Raw genomic sequence first — 25,702 nt, forward strand, 5'->3', positions numbered from 1 at the left:
AGGGAAGAACCGATCGTTACATCTAGGCTGCGCACGAAAAGTTTATCTGTTTTAAAGACTACCAGCAGTCAAGACTGCAGAATCTCCTTTCTTTTCTCAGTCTCCTCCTCCTTAGGTCGTATGTCTTTGTAGTGTTTTGGCTTTACTCGTGTTCCCTCCCAGTCTTTTTCTCAGTCATCTTTTTTAGGCATCTGATCACTTTTGTTGGTGAGAATACAGAGGACAGCATTCAGTTCACGTCTTGGATATGCATTGACCAAAACAACGGGGTATTCCTGCAGAGTAGAACAGAGAGGTTTGCTTCCTATGTCTCTTGCAAGCTAAATTACTGTGTATGAATCACATTAAAGTCTTGGTTTTTTTTCATGTCGACCTCATGATACCATAATCCTTTATAACCTCAACTCTTTTCAAGCAGAGTGTCTCTAGTATCTTGTTTCCCTTTCCTGTCTTTGTATAGTTGGTAATTTTTATCAGAGAGTAATAATTTAAATCTCTTCCCTAAGATTTGTGTTCCCTTTAAGTGATTTCAGAACAGTTCTCCAATTTGTCAGGAACCTTTAGAAGTTCAAGTTTGTCGACTCAGGTTCCCTCTGTCCTTGCAGGCTTTGTATTATCGGTTCATTAATGTAAGCGTTCTCTCTATCCCATAATTCAGGTCACCATTCTGTGTAGAATCAGATTTAAGGGGCGCTTGCTGTGGAATCTCATGCACTGCGTCTTTTCTTGCTGGCAGTGAGCCATTTATGGCTGCTCTTTCAGCATAAGACAGTTTTATGTTCATACTGCTGTAGTCTCAAGAAAAAATTTCCTTAGGTTGAAGTCATAATTGTAACATGCACTACAGTCTTCCCTTCTTTAAATCTACTGTTCTGTTGTGGAAGGCAAGTTAGAAAGATCTGGTGAGGATCTCTCCTCAGCATGTACATCAAACTGATTTTTGGCTTTTGCTCTGTTGCATATTATCATCTAGGCACTTACAAACTTTTGCTGAATTTTTCTTTTTTTTTTTTTTTTTTTTCCTGTTCCATGTTTTTTCAGGAATTGAAATTCAGCCGGCTGAACTGGTTCCTTTTTTATTTCTTTCTTTAAATAAAAGCAGTGTTTCTTGTTTCTTTGTTTTTTGGTATTTTCCTCATCCTCCATAAATTCTTGAAAATAACACCAGCCATTTCAGTCAATTCTTTATATATTTAAGGTGAAATTAAAGAAGCCTGGCCAATTTAAAAAAATAGCTTAAATACACTCTGGCCTGACTTTCTGTCTTCTAGTCTGACAATTTGTGTTGATGTTGAGCTCTGAGGGTTAAAAAAGGAAGTTTAGATGGTTTTGTATGAGTATGTTACCTTTTTGTTATTTTTCCATTCCACTTATCTCCAAATTTCAAAATTTTTGCTTTTAATTCCAGGATAGGAGGACAGTAGCTGCTGAAATACTGGACCTTCTGCATTTCTGAGTTTTTGGCAGTCTTTTCACCTTTCAGGGCTATGTAAGTGTGTGTTCTATGATATAGCCATATGTCCATGTGTTACCTATGTCACAATATCTTGTTAGGACCTAATTGCATATGTTAGTGGAAACAGCAGCTGTACCAAATAATTCAAGTTATTTTTGACCATTAACAATATAGATCAAAATATGATAAGCAAGCAGGAATAGTGTTTGGATTATGGACGGAAGATCTAGACAAGGATTTTTATTAAGATAATATCAGGCTAGCTTAGCCTTGATACTTGAACTCTAACTGAATGATAGGTGGTTTATACCAATGTTTTACCGGAGAAGCAGCAATGTGCACTCTATTTGCCTTGACTTACTATTTAGGTCTAATAAAAGAGCAGGAAGTCAGCTATGGCTTTTGTAGCTGAAACCAGTTTCCTTGTCAGGAAAATGCTTTTATTTAAAAAATACATACTGTGTACACACATACTCATGCATTATATTATGGCTAACACAAAAAGTTTTAAACCAGATTTCTGAAAAACAAGCTTTTGATCCATTTTTGTGGAAGAAGGTCTTCTCAATTTGTGAATAGCATTTAAACAGTGCAGTAGTCCCTAGGTTTATCAAATACCAGTGAATTGTTTACCAAAGTCCCAGTAATTTACAATCAGATGAATGACAAGAATCTTTTAAAGATTTGGATTTTTTTTGTTTATGCAGGCATATTTGAAAAGATGACTTTTTTCAGAATCTGAAAAACAGCTAAGTTTTCTTAGCAGTAGACTTTGACAATGTTTGTCTGATTAAGTTGAAAATGAAATGTCTTGTGCCAAGTGAATACAGAAGTTCCCTTATAAAGGAATGGTTGCATCATGCTAATTTAAACTCTGAATAAATCTGCAAATACATTTAATTTTTTTGCAATATAACTGTATATTTTGCCTCAGAAGTTTGTAATATATTTGTATTTATTAAACAAAGTAAAAACAAAATAGCTTTTCCTAAAAGAAGATGAGTGCAGCCTACCAATGATTCTTTTCTCCTTCATTTTCTGCAAATCCCCTTTTGATCTGGAATGAAATCCTTTTGTAGCCACTCTTTATTGCCATTTCTCCTTGTGCTTACCCAGATTAGTATTATTGTCTAGCAGTCAAGTCACGGCCTAAGACCTGGGCCAGAGGACCAAAGAGTCTGGAGCAAAGTGTCTGGTCAACAAGGCTGCCACTTAAACCAGAGACACTTGCGCTTGCAAGCCTGTGTCACGGCTGGACGGAGCTGGTATTGGGAGGCAGGTTCTGTGTTACAGCTCAGGCTTCCCTATCGAAAACAAAGGCTGAAATTCTACTTGTAAACCATTAGGCAGGTGTGCAAAAAAGACAGTATTCCTGGAAACAGGCTGGTTGGCAGGGCCTTTTAGATATTAAAGCACAATGGCAAAATGAGTCATGCCAGGCTTGGTTATACACACTGTAATTTATGACCAGAGTTTTACACTGCAATTTTAAGCAAGTATCTGTACTAGTTCTCTAGTAGCTCCAGTAAACAAGACCTGAATTTCCAAATTGGCAAATAAAACTTCCTTTATTTCTCCCATTTTTTTGAAGGGGGAAGAAGAGCATATCACACAGGCTTTCTAGACCACTTTTAAAGACTGTTGCAGATCCATTTAAACTTTTGTGCTAGTCTTACTGAGTAACACAGCATATGTTTTTGGGGTAATGTAACCCATGTCTTTTTGCCAATTTGTTTAGAAAAATGATATGCATTAAAGTATTTGTATTATACAAGTGTTTATCATAGATAGCATTTCCAAAGATTAATAACAGAATATATCAAAATTTACTGTATCATTTTAAGCTGTTATCACACAGGCTATAGAGCAAGCAGATTTCTTTGTTTTGAGGTTTATGATTTGTCAGCTGTAGAACTTCTTCATTGTGCTGGAAGACACGCAGCAGAGAATGCCAGTTCCCCTTCATGCTTTGCTTGTGCATTCTTTGAAACCATATTATTACAGATCAGGTAATGTGTGGTTTTGGTTTTGAGGGTTTGAGAAATGTTTGAGAAATAGAGGAGGCAGTTTCTTCAGCATGCAAACTTTGTGGATGCCCAGGTAGTGGCTGAGTGATGCCTTGAATTTCTTTTCTGTCCTCCCCCTTTTATACTCATTGTATGAAATCAGCATTTTGACAATAAATTGACATCAGTAAACCAGCAGAATTTTTTGAGTGCAGCTACAGAGCTGATTTTGAATTACAGGTAAACAAAGTGCAGATATTTGGATTATGCATATTTAAATTTGCTGATTTGGGAGCTAAGCTTTTCATAAATAGCTTGTCTGAAGCTGAAAAGGGCCAAAATTTGGAATCTTGCTTGGCTCATCCAGTATTGATAGGCAGTGTGAAGTTCAAAAATTTAAACTTCAGACTTGCAGTTTTCATGTTTAAAGCCCAGAATTGCTTGCACGTATGTCACTCACCCAGAGCTTTTGTTATCCTAGCGAATATGAGGATGAAGAATTGAAACTGGATTTCTGTCTTTATTATAATATACTCCTACAGTGTCTCTTATCAGATCTTAAAGTGCTTACACTTTCACAAGGAAACCACAGCAGTAGCTGTTCCCAAGCTGACTTGACAGTACTGCAAGTACAGCAGCATATGTTTACATATTTTTGTCTGTAGTCTGTTTTGCAAATGTTGTTCCATACATAACCCAGCTAATCAGTAAAATACAAGCTCTTTTGAGTCCTGATGTAAATAAATGTAGGCTGGCTTATAAAAGCTTCTTATTGATTTGGCTTTCTCTTTCTTGTTTAAGCCATTTGTAAACAGAGTTTTAAAAAAGTACACACATAGTTTGTGACAGTTTAACCAAACCCATTTTAAATAATCAATAGCAGTTTAGCTACAAATACTGCATATAGCTAAGGCTATAAAAAGACTGCTTTCTCAATGGATTTCATTTCCTCTCGCAATAGTTACCTGCTGAGCATAGCAACTTGGATGAATGCTCTCTGTTTTTGACTTCTGACAGTCTGATGAATTCTCTAGAGTAAGAATTAATCTGATGGTCATCCAGGATTGAGCACCATCAGCAAAGCTATTTTAGCTGCTTGAATTCTGATACCATTTCTAGTTTTATATGGTTGTTAATGATCTGAAGAGAGTGATATTGCAAATATGTATCTGGGATGTAACTTGACCTTCGTTATGACTGGATGTCTTCCAGGAGGCATAGGGCTGTTTCTTACATTAAGAGGTGGGATTTACTAGCTCTGAAATGGTGAAAACAGTGTCACAGTTACACAGTTCCTGCACTGAAGTTGGCTTGCATTCATACGCCTTCCTGCACTGTGTTCATACGCCTTCTTGCACTGGCACAGCAAGTATAAGCTACACTCTGTAGACATGCACTTCAGACTTTTGGATCCAGATGAATTTGCAAGCCCAGCTGTGCAACTGTATGAAACCTTTTTTAAAAAGCTTTTGTTTATGGACTAAGTATATTTCATATGGAATCACTGAGATATGGTGCAAGGGCAACCAAATAATGCTGCTTGAACACAACTACATTTTAAAGCAGATGTAAAAGAACTTTTTTCAGACACAAACTGCGGAAAAAGAATTGCCTCTTGACGATAAAATGAGCTTTCAGTTTCAGATAAGTACAGTGCTTGGATAAGTAAGATTAACGTATTTAAAGAGGACAATAGTAATATAAATTATGTGAGATCTTTGTAGAATGGGATTTTGTATTGAATTTGATTACATATGTAGGCTTTTCTCCTTCATGGGTTAGTATACTAATTCATATTATAATTTGACCAAAAAACAGATTTCAGTCTTTTTTCCCTAAGTATTCATTTACTGTTACAATGTTATGGTAGTTCTGAGAAGTTAGTCATTGACTGGGTTCCCACTGTGGTAACTGCTCTAGCATGATGTTTTCTTTCTGCTGCCCTCCAGTGAGACCGTAAGCTTCTAAGTAGGTGAAAGACATGTCTTTCTAACTTTCTCTGCATGGGATATTGTTCTGTGTAGATAGAAGTGCCTGATCATTGCTGCAAACTGAGTCATAATGATGAGTAAGCAGCCAATTTAACAGAGAAGAAAATCTAGCACTGATTGAAAAATAAAGGTGGAAATAGGAGTTACATGCATGACTATGGCAGCGCAGGCACAATGTTTTTATGTAAAGAGTTCTTGAAAGGAGGCAGGGAGTCCTAAGTTACTTGTAGGAGAGGAAAGGGCTAATACCATTGGGTGTGGAGAGATCTCCAGTTTTCCAGCAATCTTCTTTCCCTGTCTTTACTGTGTCATTGTACACACATCCTGTCTCTGGCACAAATGGTCACAAATTAGTCTGAGGCTCCAGCGGAGGGAAAGATACTCATCTGAGCCATATCACTGTCTGCCAGAGCTGCACTCACTATTGTTTCCTCCTCTTTTTGCTGTGGGATTGATTTTTGTTGTCACATACTTTCAAAGGTGAGCAACCATTAGTGTCTTCTAGCTACTGGAGGCAGATGGAGAGCATGCAAGGTGTAGCTAGCTGCTCTATGGCTGCACATGCTGAATGGTAGTCATCTTGGCTTTCCTGAGGCAGCCATGGCATTTTGGAAGATCCATGTAAATGAGCTTACCCACTGTGGTATGTATCAAGTTTCTGCCAATCTGTATTCTTTCTTTGGGAACAGACTAGAGGTACCAGCTAAATTAAATAGAACATGGGACGTTTAAATAAAGGTCTTTCCTTAACGTCACAGCAGAATGTTTTGTAGAGCCACATGGTGAAACAAATTGCAGGGAAGAGAGCTAATGGCCTTTCTGAGAACTTGATGTGCATCTGTTACTTTCCTTTGGATCAGACTGTACCCGTATTGGCTCTTTTTAAGGCAGCACTGGCTGTCTTGATTGACAAGTAGTGCTGCTTCTGTCAAGTTGAATCACCTTCAGTATCATTCCCTTAGGTGACTGTCTTGTCTCTTTCTTTTTGTGCTTACCTTGGCTTTCGTAAGTTCCAGTGCTTGGAATCTTTCACAGATGCTTACATCTAACCATCTGGCTCACCTCTGACTAGAGCCCTTTTTTTCCTTCCCCTTCTCATCCTCCTCTGTCTTTTCATCTAGAAGCTGGTTGGGATTCTCTTCACTGTCCTATTCATTCAAGTTTGATGGAAGCTCTTTCTCCTCTGCTCTGCATTTCCTCTGTAATAGTTAGAAATAACCTTTCACGTTGACTAGTTATCCATTCATCACCAACATCTCACCCTAGCTGGGTTCTGTGCTTCCACGCTTCCGTTTCACCTCTACTTATAAAACTTGAACAAAGTTTCCAAGCATTACTTCCCTTAATCAAGTGTGACAAGTTTTTTGAAATCTGAATGTCAGGCACTTGGGTGAAGTCTTGCTTGGATACTCACCAGTCCTGCTTTTGTGCAGATTTTTGTGAGTATATTGAGGGTTCTCAACAAGCCTTTTATTAACAGCTGTGTGTTTTTGTTTCCCTTTGCGTGTGCATTGAGAGGCTTGCTGATAACCATCTCTGTTCTTTGATGCAATGACAGGGCTACTACTGTTGTGTGAGAAAAAAACCTAAATGGGCCTTCCAGGATGTAGGACAGGATTGCTTTCTGTTTGCAGAGTTCCTGTGAGCAGAGAAGAGGGATATAACTGTAGTTAAATTGCCAGCAAAAGAAACAATGGAAGAGTGCATGGGTGACACGTTCCTTCTGAGCTTCAACTACTGTTAAGGAAGCACAGTTGACTGTTAAGTGTCTGTCACTAGACCTTTCTTGCTGCTGCTCTTCAGTGTGGAAAAGTCTAGTCCTGGCTTGAGAATGGAGAAAAAGATACGAAAAGTTAGGAGCTGATTCTCCAGTGGATAACCTGTGGATTTGTTGGATCAGCTAGAACTGGGCATGCCAAAAAACTACTTGAGAGAGGACTTTCAGCCTCCAGTTGTGCCAGGGTGAGGGGAATGGAATTCCTCCCTCTTTAAAGAGCATGCATCAGCAGTGCATTAGCCACTACTTGTCCTCTTCTTCAGTAGCAGAGAGTTGCACAGAGCAAGTAGAATGTTTTGCCTCCATCTTCTGAGGCAAAGATGAAGTAACGAACTTGCTGTCCAAAGCCATTACCTGTCTGTCTCTGAAGAAGTAACCTCTCCCCCTGTTAGAGTAACTAATAATGGAGCTGCTGGAGAAGAACAAGAAATACTCAAGAATTAGCAAGAGCTGTTGCTAAAGTGGGAGTGTATGGAGATGGCACCTAAGCCTTTGGAAGCACTCTTTCCAGTGGTGTACTGCAACTGATTTTATTAGGGAGAAGGAAGAGCGTGCTCTGCGCATTTTTTTTTTTTTTTTTCCCCTCCTTCTTCCCCTGCCCTTATCCTCTGCAAAATGTTGTTCTCAGGAGCAGTAAGATTGCGTGCTGCTGCTTTTCCTAGTAGCCTTATTCCCCTGCTTGGAAAAAATTATCACAAAGCCATTGTTCTTTAGAAATTTTAAATCACTTGTTTTTTTATCCTTGTCCCCCTGCTTTTCAGTCACAAATCTACTGTGGACCTAAAAGAACTGAGAACAATAATGCTTTGAGCCTCACTGAAGTTGAGACACCTGCTGTCAGCTGTACTTTGTCAGGCACTATATTTGATGCTGTTTTCTCTAGATTTGCATTTGTTTCACTTTATATCTGGATGAAAATACAGTTGTAGACACACAGCAGCAGCATAATAGAAGTCTCTCTTAGTAATATATTCTGTGAGAACTGGTGGAGTGTTGAATTCTTCAGCAGTTAGAAAGAGACAATAATATTTTTTGTTTGTTTAACACTGACGAGTCATTCTGTGAACACAGAATAATTCAGATAATGATACCAGGTAAAATTTAGATTTTAATGATGAGGATATTTGAGCACTCTTTACCTTGGGAGTCATAGTGTGTCTATCATTAGAGGCCTTCAAACAGGTTGGGCAAACATCCATCAGGATGACAAAGCTGTAGCTGAATCTGCTGAAGCAGGAGGTTAGTCTTGATTAGGCTTTCAGGGGTCCCACCTGTCCTTTTTCTTTATGTGGGATAATTTTGTAATTTCCTTGTGACTGTTTCTTAAGTATTCTGCATGGTGAGCTGCACAAATTTTTCAGATGTGTTTCTCTTAGTGGTCATGGAGATTAAATAATTGAAGAATATGTACATTTTTTCTGTCACTTCCCATTAGACATTTCTGTACCCATCAGGTAAGCCAGGCAGAGTTCAATAACTATATATTGAAACTAAACAGCTGCTCACTTCACAAAGTTACCTCAAAATAACAAAGCTGTTGGCTAAACCTCTTTATCACTTGGCTAGCACAGAGTTTTTCTCCGAAATCCCACTTAATCCAGAGCATGTATCTCTAAAATAAGTTGTCTAACCAGTATTTCTTCTCCTGCTCTGGTATTTATAGCAGTGGAGCCTTTAAGAAAAGAATTAATTGCTATTGTGGTAGGGGTAAAAACCCCAACTAAAATCTTTTAGCAAATGTTCTAAGCTTGTTCTTTCTTTTTTGGATAAAAATAGTGTTGCAGCTGTGATAACAGCACATGAGATTTGTGAAGAGAGGTAGTAGCTTTTCTTAATGAGCTCATATAATTGATAAAAGTAGATAAGCTTTTAAGCCTGATCTGAAGTAGAGCTTGCCCCCTGTAGTTTTCCAACTACATTAGTTGATCTAATGAAATACATTATTTAAAAATAAACCTTATTTTTCTTACAGGATTCTTTGGTAGATATTTTGCAAACCAGAAATTTTGTATTCAGTGATCTTCCTATTTTACTCCTGTGGGATTTCTGTTCTTCAACACTGTTCCACATGAAAGAGATTTCTGCTCTAAGTATTGTTAATGGAAGACATAGTATAGGGGAGACTAAATGCAGGTAAATAGGATTTACCCTCTTCTAATTTGGGCAGAACTGGGATTTAGTTTGTGAGAGCACTAGACAGTTGCATCTACCCATTCTTGGGTTTTTGTGATGTTCTGGTAGACCTTGTGAATAACCAAAGAATTTTCGGTCAGTTTGCCAGCAAGTAAGTAACATCTATTGGTTTAAGGAAGAAGGTACATAAATATTAATAACTTCTTTCAAAGGGTTGGGAAGTTTTTTGTCTTTTCAGAATTTAAATTCACTTTCACTGTAATGTCCAGGGAGCTTTAAATAGTACTTCTCCAAAATCCATTCATGAGGAGATTCTGTCCTGTTCCAACAGTGTACGTTTGTTCAAATAGGGCACTCTGAAGTGCTGTTAGTTCTTGCCTATAGCAGCAGAATACTTCCTAATTGAAATAGGTATTCAGAAAGGAAGATTGCTGGGTTTGGAAATACTGTTTAGAAAAATTATTCTTCAGAGTATGGTATGCTGAATTACCACAATAGCAAACCTCTTCTTTGAAGGAACCCTTGTTCTTTCCATAGATTTTCTTTATGGAAAATAGGGGGGAACCCCTAAAAGCCCTAGTTATGTGTTTCCAGGCAACACAGTAAATATTCTTCATAGAATAACCTTAAGTATGCTCAGAAGCTTGTCATATTTGTGTGGCTGTGCTGTGTTTACACAAGCTGCCTAGGTGAGGTCACTTGCTTTGCAGTGTGATTGGTACATGCCATGCTATTAGCAGCTCTGCTGCATGGAGACCTGGCTATTCATAAATGCCCAACTCACATCATGAGGTTACATTGAGGGAGCCAAACTGCACTTTTTGAGACCATAATCCTCTAGCTACGTGCACTGAAGCAGAGGACCTGTGACTAATACTCTTAAGGAGTTTCAATGAGGCAGATGCCTGGCTGCATTCAGATGCAAGGTGTTTTTTCATTTTTTTAAGGTTCGCCTCATCTTTCGTAGCTCTTAGAGAATGGCAATCCAGTCCTTTTTGTCGTCATATAAACAAGTAGCAGCACTAATAAACAGGGAGATGCAGCTATCTTATCTGTGCTGACTTTGCAGCCCAGACAGAAATAAGTACCAAGAAGCCCTCCTTTTTTAAGCAGTAGAACTGCATAAAAGTGTGATGAGCTTTAAGGAGGAGTTGGTTTTGCTACATTTATTTCCATCTCCTTGATATGGATTCCCTGGGTATGACATCCAGAGTAAGGAATGGACCATGAGCAAGTTACTGCAAAATGAATAGTCACAAACGTGTTTTGAATGACAGTATCCTTCTTACCCTGTAGGATATAAAGCCATGCTTAGAAAATGCAAGGAGTAACACTCATGAATACAGAGAGTATACAGTAACCAGATAACAACTGTATGATGAAATCTGTTGGAAGGAGGCATTCGTCAAACAGTATTTGTCCTAGGGCTTTAGCTTCCTCACCTACATGAAGTTAAGGGAGAGTGAGAAGATCGCTGTTATCAAGGTAGTTTCATGCTCTGGCATACCAGTGGAAACAGGGTTGTGTTGACTTACAGTAAAACTGCATTTAAAGGATTAACTTTGCAGCCATAAGAGTAGAAAAGTGTATCACCTACAGAATGGGAGTGTTTCGTGTCGTTTGTACAAATAACAGCAAATAAGCTGATTAGCTATTTGAATTTCCCTGGGGCTATTGTATATTGATATTCTTTAGTTCTACCCGAAATTTGCGTGGAGGCAATGTACTCCCAAATATCTGTGGCTTGTTTGTTTCTTAGATATAACTCAGTTTCCCAGTGGAATAGCTCTCCTCTTCTACAAGTAATATTCTGGTTATGATTATGTAATAGCTTGTGCGATCCCTTGGAAAAAGTGTAGGCTGATAAATATTACAGGTAAGTAATCAGAATACATTCACAACGTGTTTTGTGGTGCTGTTGGACACACCTGAACTAGCTCTGACAGGCTGGTACAGTGCGGTGAAGGACTGTGCCAAGAGGTCTCAGGTCTCAGAAGCCATCCAGCTTTGCTGCCTAGCACTGTGCTACTGTTAGAGCCCTGTGCTGAAATGGCAATACTGCTTCCAGAGCTGGCTCGGTGAGCAGTTCTCTTTGGCACTGTGTGTCATGGCTAAATAGTCCTTGTTCAAATCAATGGCCCAGATTCTTGCAGAGCTTTTTCATAAAGCTCTTATTGTATCCTGGATGAGACCAAAGGAAGCAAATCACATGTTAGGCTATGTTACAGGCTAGGAACACCAAGACAAGACGTAGTATTGTACATTTTCACCTTGAATGCTCTTTAGCTTTGGCTGTCTTACAATAGGCGCATCAGAAATAGGCAACTTCAGTTACCAGAATAGGCTGGATTTTGGATGAGATGAGAAGACGAGAAAGGATAGGGGAGGGATTAATCAATGAAAAGAGCTAGTTGTGTGTTCTTGTCTGTCATCTTATTCTAAGAAGTGATGCATAAATTCAAAGCCATAATAACTTTTGTGTAAAGCAGAATGTTACAGCATACTTTGGAAGCAAGAGGAAAAAACCTTAAAGCCAAGTTCTCATCTCCCACTCACTACTCCTCCTTCCAGAAATCCCCACTTGCCCCTCCCCATTGTCAATATTTACACTAGTTATATTGGAGTTGTACAGTTATAAAAGTCTTAACAGAGAATAGCAAGATCATCAGTTACATAAAGGAGGGAAAACATGTAATCATTATAGCATGCCTGGGCAGCCTGTTGCAATTTACGGCTCTTGGTATCTGCTAGCTGTACCTGGTGGGGATGGTAATGATGATTTTTAGTATACAGCTTTAAAAGAGAGAGAGAGAGGGGCATGAGGGGACAGTATAATTTAAAGCACCATAGAAGTGTTAAATAGCTGTAACACAGACCCCCACTTCATGCATAAGGCAGCCTGTTCTATCTCTGCTGTGTGCCAAGAGACTGAAACAGAGGTAAGGTTAAACAGTATGTACAGAATGCAAGGGCACAGTTTCTTTTTGCTTTCTTATCTGTACAGACTTTTCAATTGACTTTTAATCCTTCTTACACGGGCTGATCTAAAAAATCCCATCAACACTATTTATAAATGGAGATTTTTTTAATAACTCAGCCTTACCCAAGCAGACAGTTTTCAAATTGCTGCTGAGTGCTGCTGTATTCATTAAATCTCTTAGTGTTGCCAGCTGTTTGCTGTTTCTTGCCTACTGAGAGGCTTTGAGTCCCTCTTTACTTTGGGACTTAACTATTTTTGTTAAATTGTTTTAACAGGTACATCTTTTGTCACTGGCCTGTAGTGTTAATTGCAAAGTTGATAATAGTTTGATGTCTCTGAAAAGCTCTGTGATAATTAGATGCTCTTTGTAACCGTGGTTTGTAGTGTTTGTTCTGAAGAGGAGAAATAAAGCGATCTAGATTTTCTTTCTCAGACACTATAGATTTAATAACATATAAGTTTGTCTCTAAATAATGCTGCTGATTTGACGAGGAAATTATAATGAAGTCCATAGAGTTACACTGAAGACTAGTTTTTGTATGTAACTGCTGCTGTATGAACTTCTGACGTAACCAGCTGGAATTGTCCCAAACTTGAGTGAGTGTTTGTCCAAAGAGAGAAGACAAATACAGTTGCTGCAGTGGAAGGAATAGATAGGCTACCATTTTATTTTCACATTGGATTTGGTGTTTCTGTTGGCTAGCGGCTCTGATTAATAATAAAACTTGAAAATTTGATTCCAAGAATTGAACCCATCTGCAGAGGTTATACAATGAAGTTCTCAGGCCATTGGGAAGAATTTAGTTGCAGTTCAGCCACGCTTGGGTAAACCCATGTTTTCCATGAAAATGCCTGCCCTGTCTTAAACTTTCACTGTTTGAAACTTCAGTGAAGTTGAATCACATATCAAACCTCACTCCCTGAAACTGCTTTTAGTCTGAGAGATGCGGTTTCCATTCATTGCTGATGTACTACTCAGCAATTTATGAAGCTGCTGTCCTGGCTGAGTCCCTATAGTAAGGGGTCTGTCCCTAAGCCAGACAACCAGAGGAATGCTTTTCCCTAGGAGTCCTTGGTCCCAGATGCTCTTTCTTACTCTCTGCACCTAAGCCTCTGGTTTGCCATCTTTCATTTCCAGAAACTGCCTTTTCTGGCTCTGTGCTCTCCCCTGTCCTTAATGACCAGTGGATCCAGCTGCCAGGCACAGGGAAGGACTGCAGCCTGTTTTCTTCTGCTTTTATGTGTGTATGATGTACAGGGAGAGTTTTCAACCTCTACCTTCCAAGTTCTTCCAAGGTAGAAGGAAGTTTTGGTGTAATACTAGCTGAAACTCAGCCTGGATATAGCAAACTCATGTAAAGCTTCAGGTTCATAATAACAAGCTCAAACCCAGATAAACTCTGCCAGAATTTGGGTTTCCTAGAGCAGGTCAGACATTTTCAGTCTGCAGGTGGCTTTGAGAATGAGCCATCAGCAAAGCGTTAACCTGCTCCTACAGAGCTGGAGGTCTTTTGGAAATAGCAGCAACCTGATAGTATATCAGAAATCACTCTTGCATACCTTCAAGGGAGGTCTTTGCAGGTGGAGGTTTAGAGGAGAACTGGGGGGCTGCTTTGCTTGCAGGATGTTGTCCTGAAGCTTTGGTGTATCACTCTAACGCCTTTTACAGTTCTAGTTCTCATGTCATGGAAGAGCTGAGCTGTCCTAGTCTGAAGCAGTGGGGGCAGGAGACTGAAAACAGTAAGAGCAGAAAAATGTTATCCTGATTTCTGTCTGTATTACCTGGTTTTGTATGACCCAAGTCATAGTGACTCTTCATATGTGTGCTTGCTGGAACTAGCACATGCTCTAAAGCAGGGGTCCTCAAACTACAGCCCGTGGGCTGGATACAGCCCCCCAGGGTCCTCAGTCCAGCCCCCGGTATTTACAGAACCCCCCCCACCCCCGCCGGGGGTTGCGGGGGGAACCAAGCAGTGGCAGATGACTGCCTGCCACTGCATCCGCGTGCCGGCCCCCTTGTTAAAAAGTTTGAGGATCCCTGCTCTAAAGGGAGGATATCCTCTGTTCTGCCCATGGCACCAGTAAGTAATCCCTAGTGCTCATAGTAGTAGTGTCTAGAGTCAGGTGAGCAGGCAGGGCTGCTGTACCAGAGCACAGTTCAGTTAATTATAGCCCAACCAGGCTAACAGTAAGCAATTCAAAATAGGGTAGTAAGAAAAGGAAAATCAGATTCCTGCTACAGTAATTTCTGATTCTTTGAAGTTAAGTAAAGAATTAACGGTGGGGAAGGTGGAACAATGAGAGGAATGAAGGAGGTATGATGTAGGGAGGAGGGAGCTGGGGCTGGGAAGAGGGAAGTCAGCTTGTGACTGAATTGTGATTAGCGTGCACAGATCTGAATCTGAAAGCCCTGCTGTTCTCTATACATTCTCATCTCTTTTAGGTGTCCTCCTCAGTAACTGGCTTTTGTGTTCTGAATTTTGTGGCTGTATTTGCTGAAGGGGCTTCTTACCAAGGAAGAACTTGGTGTACAAGCATTACTAGTACATGTGTATTAAGGAATACACAGATTCGTGGATATCATCCAAATGTAAAGAGTTCATGTGTCTACATTTGATTCATATTTAAGCAGATTTTCATTACATAAAATAAGTCATGAACCCAGGGTCCTGCTGAAATGTCTTTCAGTGTGTACTCTTCTGAGTCTCCTATCTGCGTTTGGCTGTCCTAGTCAGTTTGTAGTAATACTGGGCAAAGGAAAAAGCTGGAAAATAATTTCACAGTGTGGAACAGACATGCTGGTTCTTAGAAGTGTCACTTAGAAGTTAGTTGAAAACCTTGGAACCTTTCTTTCTGGGTCTTTCCCCGCCCACTTTTCACATAATTGCAACAGTGCTGCAGTAAGTTTTTGGTTTAAGGGCACCTAAGATGGGCTCCTTTGCTTACAGTTTGTAAGCAGCAAGCCATGGAGATTGTGCCCTTCCACTACAGGAACTCTATGTTTTCCAGGGTAACCTACACAATATACTTATGTAATGTTCAAGGTTGTTAACAGACTAAAAATACGTGCTGCTTCTCCAGACAGTTTGCTTAAATCTTCAAATCTAATTTGTTGATTCTAGTTCCCTTCATGTTCCTTTCACAAGGTACTGTTAGTTACAAACTTTCTGAGCAGCTGCCTACTCCCTTTGCCCCTGAGACAACTAGGGGCATGGGCTAAAGGTTGTAGATGTTCTGATCAGGAAGTTCACATTAGCAGTTGCATAGCTTCTCCAACAGTTGGTGGAAGTTTTGTGTGAGGAGAGGAGGAAAACATATTTAGGGAGAGGTTGTATAAAACATATGGGAAAAATGGATGCAGCTGTATTCCTTCAAATCTGATGGTGACCAAAATAGCAGGATGAATGCCATTAACATTTAGTCAATACTTTGCTAGTGTACAGAGAAAACATGAAATAAATTGCTTTTAGAGGTTTTACTATTTGAAAACTATAATGTAAAGTGTTGTTGTCAACAAACTGTTCAGTAAAAAAACCCAACAGTTATTATGTTCTTGCATTTTATATTAATGTTTTAACCACGCATAGCTCAGTTAATAGTTAGTAGCATACTCAAATGCAAAATTCAATTACTTTAAAATAGGCAACTTCCATCAAGAGAGTTTGTTCTAAAAAGGAGTGGAAAAGGCATTTACTTGCCAAGTTCAGACTTTTGTTTCTACTGCAGCTTTTGATGATATTCCTGACTTTTAAATAGGCTGCGGTCCTTCCCATGCTCTAGGTGCTTGGGATTAAGCATGTTTTCCACTACTGTGGACTGAGAATTTTTAGCCAGTAGCTCTCAACGTGAAGCTGATTGTTTTGAGACTGGTTTGGACACCTCTGTGTCCAATGTTCCTTAGCATTGTACTTTTAGGAAAAAGTTTTGCATAGTGACTTGTTTGTGGCTGTTCTCTCTTTTTAATAGCCATATAAATGTCAACAAGCTGGCATGCAAGGCAGCATAGCAGGGTTGTAGGATAACTGGCCTGTACCTTTCTGTCACTCTTGTATCCAGATGCCTTCTTAACTTACCCTCTCTCTTGGAGAGTGTTCTTGTGATTCCTCTATACTCAGCCCTGGATTTGTGCCATCTATCCCATACATGCTGGTTGCTTATTACCAGACAGGCCTGTCAGTGCTTGAAGGATGTAGTGCCCCTCTCTTGGGAAACTTGTGGCTGGTAAGGCTTTCTTAAAACAAAGGATCATTTGTTGATATGTAGAGCAACAATTCAGAGACAAGAATATTGAGCCAAAAATCTAAATGTATGTTATGTTTTTATGTGAATATCTGTCTTGTTATGAGGCAGAGCAGTCAGTTGTGTTGTTTTTGTTTCATCAGTGAGTACGCGTGCAGAGAGTTAGTCTGTTTTTAGGATCCCATAAATAGTGCTGTCATTACCCACACACATTCCTATTCCTGCCCAGCCCTCCCCTCCCCTCTGGAAGATTGTGTAGAGAAGTGAAAAAAGTAATTTGGTCATTTGGGGCTTCTGGTAGCTCTGTAAAATGACAGCTGCATGCATACACCCAGGCGTCTTGATATGTGTGGGGCAGGTTCAGACCTATTATATATGCAATACTTTGGAGGTAACAGGCAAGTGCCCAATGAGCCAGCTATGTTCTGGATGCACTGCCTGTTACTTTTCATGTTTTTTTAAAATGTATTCATTTAACATAATGTATGCTGGCCACCTGGACTATGCACACATTCCCATCCAGAAATGTGCAGCCCTTACCCCATGGTTTCTTTTATTGAGTCTCTCCCTGCAAACCAGCTACCCAGCTTACCTCTAGCTACTTTCTTCTTCCCTCTGCCCCTCAGAGCAGCCATGCTTGAGAAAGGTTCAGAGCTGTTAGAATTTGTTAAGTTGCTGTATCACGTGAAACAGGGCAAAGTTTTCCACTCCTAACATATTTGCTGTACAAGTTTATATGGGAGTTATCTTTCTTTCCTGTTCAGGTCAGCTTAGGCGTAGTCGGACAATGATTTTTGGTTGCTTGTACAAGACCATTTTCCTCATCCAGGGCAATGTGCTGCCAGAAACAACCTCAAGTCTCAAGTGACCCTAGTATAAAACATTCCCTTCCAGCAATGTCTTGATTGTATTTCAACAAAATAATTAATGCAGGACAGCTATTAAGAAAGTGCCAGCCTGTGCATGTAATGCTGCGTTAATCTTCTATAGCCCTGAGAATGAATTTACTGTAGAAAATGTGGTTCTTGCATGTGGAAGAAAGAATACAGATGATAATGCAATATGAATTCAAGGACACAGGGTTTTGTTTTATTTTATTTATTTTTTTCTTACAGAGCAGAGAGTTAGCCTCTTGGAAGCAACAAGAGGGGTCCAGGAACCCCTCTTATTTGCCACAGCTGAATCTCTCTTTCTGGATCCTGGTTAGTGCAAGCTCTAAACTTCACCTGCTGGCTGTGGACATGCAATCACCTTGCCTTAGGAAAACTACTCCCACGAGGCCTAAGTTTAAATCTAGATAGATGATCCTCAGGAGTCCTCTCTTTCCCTAGCCCAATGCCTGAATTCTGTCCTGCCAGTCTTTGCTGGTTGAAAACCTAATGCAGGTCCTGGCTCTGGTTTCTCTGTGAGACCCTGGTCTCAGCTCACCAACTCATCCTGGTCTTGTTTTAGTTATCGTGCAGTGATCCTTGACAACTCCAGACCTATGCTTTGCCAAGTAATTCCTGATTTGCTACAGCTCTAGGAGTTGGTCTCAGGCCCTTGTTGGCTAAAATCCAAATTTGATTTAGCCTCAGCCTTACCAGCTTCAGAAGAGTGTGATGGTCCCTGTAAGTTTCTTTTAAGTCACATTTCACATAAAGTTACAAATCAATCATTACTCTTACAAAATTTATCTTTATATTTACAAATATAATAGAATGAATTATTTTTGTGGTAGTTTCTCTCAAGAGGAGGACTTCTCAGGAAGATGGCGAACACATCCTGATAAGGAGAAATCATCCTCTCAGTTGTTGTTAGCAAAATAGCTATGTCAGCAAATGAAGCAGAGGTTTTGCTCGTAGTTTAGTTTACAGGCTTCAGTGATTATTTTTGCATCTTCATCTGTAGTGAAAATGCCCAGTTCTGCACAAGTTTTCATTTGCTGCATTATTTTGCTGACTTGGAATCCCTGCTGAGCGGTTAGAGGGCAGTTGTCATGCTGGTGAGAAACAGGCAGACAGGTATAGATTTGTAGCTTTACTGACAAAATGAGAAGGTGTTTGAATGCTATAGCTTTGTATCCAGTAAAACAGATTTATAAGCTCAAATGTCAACTATAAACAGCAAACCCATTTTTTAAGGACATTATCCCTATTATATTACTGTCTTAGTAAAACTTGTGTGTGTTTAGTATGGTATCTGTGGATTTTTATTTATTTACTTGTACTTTATTTACTTTACATTTGAAAACCAGTACAAATGAGGCTTTAATGCTAGCTTGATTGCAAAATATTGCTTCTGCTATGGAAATCTGGGAGCACTGTGTCTTCTGCAGCACATCTGCTCTATTTTGTGTGTGGTTTCAGCATGTTTGAATCTGAGGGGCTACACATACAGTACTGGCCTTTCCCAGGACTTTTGAAGTATCACATAGTATATTAAAATGCTGTATAGTATGTAGTCAGGGTGGTCCAACAACAGCAGGTAGCCTTTCCTCTCTCACAATAGCAAGTGGTTGATTTAAAATTTAAGGAACAGTGGTTATAAGGCTAAAATCCTATATTGTGGTTGACATTTTTTAAAAAACCAAACAAACAACAAAGGCACTTAACAGTATTTGAGCAGAAAGTGCTAGAGTTGGTTTCAATTCTGTTTTGACTTAGTTCTCCTAGCAAATATGCTTTTGGGAAGGTAGGTGGGGGAAGGTATTAACAGTTCTACTGTTCAGACATCATACCACTGCAGACAGGGTGTTGCAAAGCCTGGAAAAGTTTATGGGTTTACTGAGATTCCAAGCCGCACAGTTGCAGAAATCTCCCTGTGATTTTATAGTTGTTCTGCAGGGACCCAAAGCCTCTGTGGCCAGTGGAAAAGCACCAAGGTGGCAGTGTGGGTAGGAGAGTAAGAAGGTGGTCCTGCAGGCACTTTGGTGGCAGGCCAGCTTGTCCCAGGGGCCCTTGAGGGAGCTCTCCAAGCTTTGGAGAAAGCCAGGATTTATGAGGATGCAGAGATTGTGCTGTGTTAACATGTACAATGTCATTGAAGCATATGTTGGTAGTGGCATTGCAGCTTGCTGCACCTGCTCTGGAGCTTGTCAGAGCAGGTGATGGCTGTAACTGTTGCTGGTCACAGGGCAGGGTTGGCCCCCACTGGTCTGGAGGGCTTCTGGTCCCTGCTGTACCCCCTAGGCAGGTGTTGGTGTCCTTTTAACTTACAGTAAGAGAAAGAAACTGAATATTAATGCAAGGGTCATAATAGTAAAACCCACTGTAGGAAATGGTCTTGATTGCCGAGTAGGAGGCAAGATCAGATCTTTTAGGATTTGTATCTAGCAGGAAAGCAGTGCTTTTTTCAGTTCTTCTGTTTTAGAAAGCAAGGGCCAATAAACATATTTGGGTCAAAATGTCTTAGCTGCATCCTCTCAAATAGGGAAGAATATTCTTCTGTATGAAGAATAGTGTGTTGTCTGCATTTAAACAAAACACCAATAATAATTGACAAAACTGACAAGAAATACCTGATTCATCTGTTGGTCATGGTGGTGCCCCTGCCATAATTCTCCTCAAGCAGAGGTCTTCATGGGTTTGTCTTTGAGTATAAAAGTCAAAGAAACAGATCTGATATGAAAATGGCATATCTGGTATTATCTCCTTAACTTATAACAGGTGTTGAATAGTACCTAGAGGATGATCTGTTTTCCTAACTGCTGTCATGAGATCAGTGATGCAGGTTACTCTTCTAGGATGATGTTACCTACTTTTGTACTTAACTTTTTGCCAGGATAATGTTCTAAAGGAGTTGATAAATCCTATAATATCGTTGTACTCTCGGCTCTATATATTTGTTGTGGTTTAACCTCAGCTGGTAACTAAGTACCACGCAGCTGCTTCGCTCACTCTCCCTCACCAAGAGGGATGGGAAAGGAATGTAAAACTTCAGGGTTGAGAAAAGAATGATCTAATAGGTAAACCAAAAGCCATACATGCAGGCAAAGTACAACAAGGAATTCATTCACTACTTCCCATTGGCAGGCAGGTGTTCAGCCATCTCCAGGAAAGCAGCACTCCATCATGCATAACAGTTACTTGGGAAGACAAACGCCATAATGCTGAATGTCGTCGTCCCCTTCTTCCCCCAGCTTATATATACTCATCATGACATCATATGTTATGGAATATCCCTTTGGCTAGTTCAGGTCAGCTGTCCTGGCTGTGTCCCCTCCTAATTTCTTGTGCCCCTCCAGCCCTCTCGCTGGCAGGGCCCAAGAAACTGAAAGGTCCTTGACTTAGTATAAACATCACCCAGCAACAAGCAAAACCATCAGCATTCTGTCAACACTGTTTTCATGCCAAATCCAAAACACAGCACTGCACTAGCTACTGAGAAAAAAATCATCTCTATTTCAGCTGAAACCAGGACAATATTAAACAAATATGGAGAGATATTCAGTCTCGAGGAACTTGCAACCTTATCATCAAGATAGGTCATTACAGAAAATGCAAGGGGAATACAGCTTTATAGGTATTTGGGTTTTTTTCCCTAATAAAAAAATTTTGATGGTTTTTCGAAGCTCACAAACTTGGATAAATAGCATATATTATTTGGGTCACAGCTAGACATTGAAAACTGAAAACAAAAGAACTGATTTTTCATTCTTTCCTGTCTGCTGCTTTGAGGCACATTAAGCATGTGCCCGAAAATGGCAGGTATAAGAAGCAAGCCACAAAACAGTTCGCCAAACTGCAGTTACTGATACAAGGGTTCCTGAATCTCTAGTGGTACTTCCCATATTAATTTAGTACTATTTCACTTGATTTTATCTTACTGTAACTATCAAGCTATAGAAAAATAGTTGAGACTCTTCTTGAAGTACACTAAATGACATGGCATGCTTTTGTTGCATTTCATTCTTGCCTTTTCATGGGGAAACATTGAATTAAAAAAAAATTATTTAGGTTTTGGCTGTAGTGAGGATTTACGTGGGATTAAGGTTTGACTTGAAGTCTAACAAAGCATTTTACAAATCGCTAGTTTGTTCCTTGGTGAAGGCTCTGCAGAAATAATTTTTTTATTTGTTATACCTGCAAAATCAAGTCAAGCGTGAGCCTCTAGTCAGTTTCAAGCAATTTTCTAGAAATGCACTGGAGCTCCTAAGGGTAAAGATGACAAAATGCTTCTGGTGAGAAGAGCTTCTGGCTTGCGTGTCTGTATGTACCAGAGTGTGAAAGTAGGTTTCAGTTGCAACTTCTTCACGGGACACTTGCACAGTGTTTCCTGCATACTTACTGTAACCTCACAGCAATGCAGCTCTGGGTCACTGGCTGTCATGGTCTCACCCAAGTCCAGTCAGCCAGTTGTAACACTGCAGTACTCCAAAAGGCATTTTTTTCCCCTATGTGTTTGCAGTTGTGTCCAATTTCTGTTAGAAGCTAGTAATGAGATGCATTTCATTGCTTTTTCTTCTCTTTCCATATAAAGACTAGTTCTGAGATCCAGTGCAGTTTAAAAAACCCCAGAAGCCTTAAACTCACACAGAGATAGATGATTGTTGGCCTTCCCTTGCATTGAAGGCACACATTTGCATTGTGTAAAAGGTTTTGTTTGCAGTGGGTTGCCCAGACTGATAAGGTAACCTCCATCCCTGTAGGACAGGTCTTCCAACAGCATCTTTTTGCACGATAGTGGTGAAGCGTGGTCAGACAACATTCCAGGTAGCATAGCAAGTAAGGTACTGCATTGTCTCATTGCTCTTAACTGAATCTATGAGGACTAAAAGTTGCAGGAAGTTCCCAAGAGTGGATTTTCACTCAACTGAGAAAGGATATTCATCCCTTTACAGTATTCATCTTGGGGAGAGAGAGCCTGAGAAAAAGATAGTAACATGGATCCCAGCTCCAGGGAACCGTGTGAAATGTCTTAGGCATTGTTATGACCTGGCAGTTTGCTAATTGAAGGGAAGAGGGGGGACTTCTTTAGGCTAAACGAGTTCTAGACAGCTATGAACTATGTTAGATTTTATTTTTCTTGATTGAACTCCAAATACACTCTTTTATTAAGGTTAAACTAGTTTTGTTTAACCTTAATGTTTATTTAGTACTGAGAAAGAATGCAGAGTGGCTGGCAGACTGCAGATTTTCCATTCCCCAAACAGTGGCAATTCACAGCTAGACAATGTATCTCCTCTCCGTACACCCTCTAGCCACTGAAAGATTAGAAGTTACCTGTGAGTTATCAAAGTCAGTTTTGAAACTAGTTAACATGAACTTTCATTTTGGGAGATATGGGTCTGGGGGAGTTGTGAACTAGAGTGTTTCTGTGTAGTGCATGAGCCTGGAGCTACCTTGGAACAGTATCAGAAGAACCTACTTCTCTAATGCTGGATATCTACAGCCAGCCAGCCAAACAACTTTTGTAGTTCAGCTGCTGTTTATCAGCCTAGGAGGAGCTGTGTACCCTCATAAAAAGGGGGAAGAATAAACTGGTAAGACATTCTTTCAATCTACTAAGCTTTAGATATGCATCTTTAATCTACTATTTGTAGCAGTTTTAGAAACCATAAGTCTGTTTTCATGTCCTTGCCAAAGAATGAATAATCTCAAGGTCTCAACTTTGTATAGCTCCTTGAATTAAACTTTGTATTTCTGCTACCTAATAACTGCAGAAGGGAATGTTAAATTTGGACAATCTTTGGGGAGAGAAAAAAACCCAAAACAGCTTGTATGGTTTAGAGGTGGTCGAGCTGTAGAAATCCTACAGGCAGAAATTGCTAGAATGGCTGTTTTGGGGGAATAAGAGACCTGAGCGATGAACCAAAATAGTCCAGGGAACAGATAAAGACACTGGAGTTCTTGGAGCTTGGTGAGTTAAAGTCAATCAACTGTGAGGACAGCTCAGGTGTAACAACTGAGCCTCACAACCTCTTGCAGCTCTGAGATGCTGTGTCTTTTAGTGGGGATACAGTGGGCTAAGAATGGCCTGATCTGTAATTACTCACAAACCCCCTTGAGTACTTGCAAGTCAGTTGCCCATTAAAGCTGAAGATGTGGCCACAAAGAAAGCAGCATGTAAAAAATCTAGAAATAGAAAAAATAGGATTTCAAGGATGGATAAGGTTTGAGGAACAGACAGTAAGTATAATCTCTGAATATTGTAAAATGTTCAGTCTTAGCTAGCCTTGCAATCTTAAAGACTACAAAAGGAAAGCTTCTCTGTATTGATCTAAACTAATTTCCTGATGTGACTGATTGTCAGCCCTCCATTCTTCTAAACAACTTGTTGCTGTTACTGTTTTAAAGGTATCGGGTGCAGTGCCATTCCTAAAGGCTGATTCTGTTTGACACATACAGCAAGAATTTAGATTGTAGAAAGAATACAGTTTATTCTCCTCACTAGAATGATGTACTAATTCTAATATGAGAGTATTTTGAAGACTGACAAATCAGATTGTTAAGGTTAAATCAAGAAGAATGCTTTGAAATACTGACCATTTTTTCTTGACTTGCATGGTAGAATAATATATTCTTCTATTTAATTTAAATTCTTTCATCACTGTAATGATTGGTTTGCTGTGCCTCCCTTGTTGTTATAATGATAAAGATTTTTGCTATTTTAAAAATAACAAATATGTAATAAGGGATAGAAGAGATTAGGAGATAGATTTGAAGTTTGTTATGAAATGGGTAGTGGCTGTGGACAGCAAGGAACGAGGAATCCACAGGGCAGTGTTCAGAGCGATTGGTGTGGGGCTGCTTAGTCATTGCTGGAACAAACACCTGGTGACTTCATTAAGGTGCTAGTCTAGGTGGAGCTGCTTGAGCTGTTCTGGTTGAAGAGATTCTTGCCCCCATGCTTTTATTGCTGCTGCTTCACTAGGAGTGATGTCCCCTGAGGACTGATCATTGTTAGTAATGCCTGACCTCTGTCTGTCAAAATGAGCTAAAACAATAAAAAAAATAAAAATCATAAACCCCCCAACCTGAAGTAGTCCTCCCATTGATTGCTTTGCATGCAGTACTGAGTGCTGTTCGAAGCAGCTGGGTGGGCAGGTCTTAGGAGAGAGACCCGTCCCTCCCAGGGGCAGTGACACCCGGGTTAGTGCAGTAACCTCTTCAGCTGGCTTAGCTGCAGATGGGAGACACCCTGTGTCAGCAGCCATCTCAGGGGGTTCAAAGACACTCGGATGTCAATGCTGGTATTTACATCCATTCTGCTAAGCTTGCTACATCTTGCCACAGCTGGCACTACCTTATGAAACCATGAAAGAGAGAAATCCAGTCCTAAGGACTAATACAAACCGGGTAGCTCAAAGCCCCAAAGAAGTACCTGGTTTTACTTGTAAATATTCCTGGGAAAGAATAATCTGATCGGCCTCTGACATACGAATTTGATGTCCAGGGCATTGCAGTAACCAGGCATTTTGAGTGCTTCTGCTTGGATAGCTTTTCTATGGAAAGAATTTAAGATCTGGGTTTGCCAGTTCTTTGGAGTCATCTGTTTGTGCTGAACTTGACTCAAAAAAATCGCCCTATTGGACTGAAACCGAACTGTTCCAAGTTACAGCACCTTAAGTGCAGGCATATGTGTTTGCAGGATCAGGCTTTTCACATTGTAACTGGTTGGCCTCCCTTTTAGCTTCAGCAGGATATTTCTTGTAACAGTAGCAATAAGGAAAAATCATATTTCTGATGACTTAGGGTGCACAGATGTTAAATGCCATCCTTTTATACAAGCAGCTTTTATGGAAATGCTTGCTATGAAAGAGTATCTTTCCATGCTTCAGGTGGTGGTTGTTTCAGGTTTTAGATGGCTTGGTGTGTATTGATCATACACTCTTTCTGGGTGAAAGGAACTTGTTATCTATCAGTATTTCCACGTTAAACATTTGTTGCTGTTTTTCCCTTCCCAGTGTTTCACTAGATCTCTTTTTATTTGCATTGATACGTGGTCAAGCATACGGTTGTGTTTCCGCAGGGGAATGCTGAAGTTATACAAACTGTACCATAGATCTGTCCCTGTGTCCCCCAGCTGCACTGGGTTCTGCGCTCATTAGTACCCAAATGTAATTTGTGCTGGTGTCAAACCATATTCCCTCATGAAATTGCTCATGTAGCTAGTCTTACTAGCCCCCCAAATGGAAAT

General features: G+C 40.0%; 1 protein-coding gene across 2 annotated transcripts in view; it reads left to right on the forward strand.

Annotated features, from left to right (window-relative positions):
- SESN1 (sestrin 1) overlaps window positions 1-25,702 on the forward strand; it is an 85,169-nt gene that overhangs the window by 38,543 nt on the left and 20,924 nt on the right. Inside the window, exon 1 of one of the 2 annotated variants that reach the window (XM_055713305.1) lies at window positions 1,436-1,489. The exons of the other annotated variant lie outside the window; for it this stretch is intronic. The gene's annotated coding sequence lies outside the window, so the exon portion shown is untranslated. Of the gene's footprint in view, window positions 1-1,435; window positions 1,490-25,702 lie in introns of those variants that run through there. 2 annotated transcript variants of the gene reach the window in all.

The sequence above is a fragment of the Falco cherrug genome, chromosome 6 (genome assembly GCF_023634085.1).
Source record: "Falco cherrug isolate bFalChe1 chromosome 6, bFalChe1.pri, whole genome shotgun sequence".
Taxonomy (NCBI): Eukaryota; Metazoa; Chordata; class Aves; order Falconiformes; family Falconidae; genus Falco; species Falco cherrug.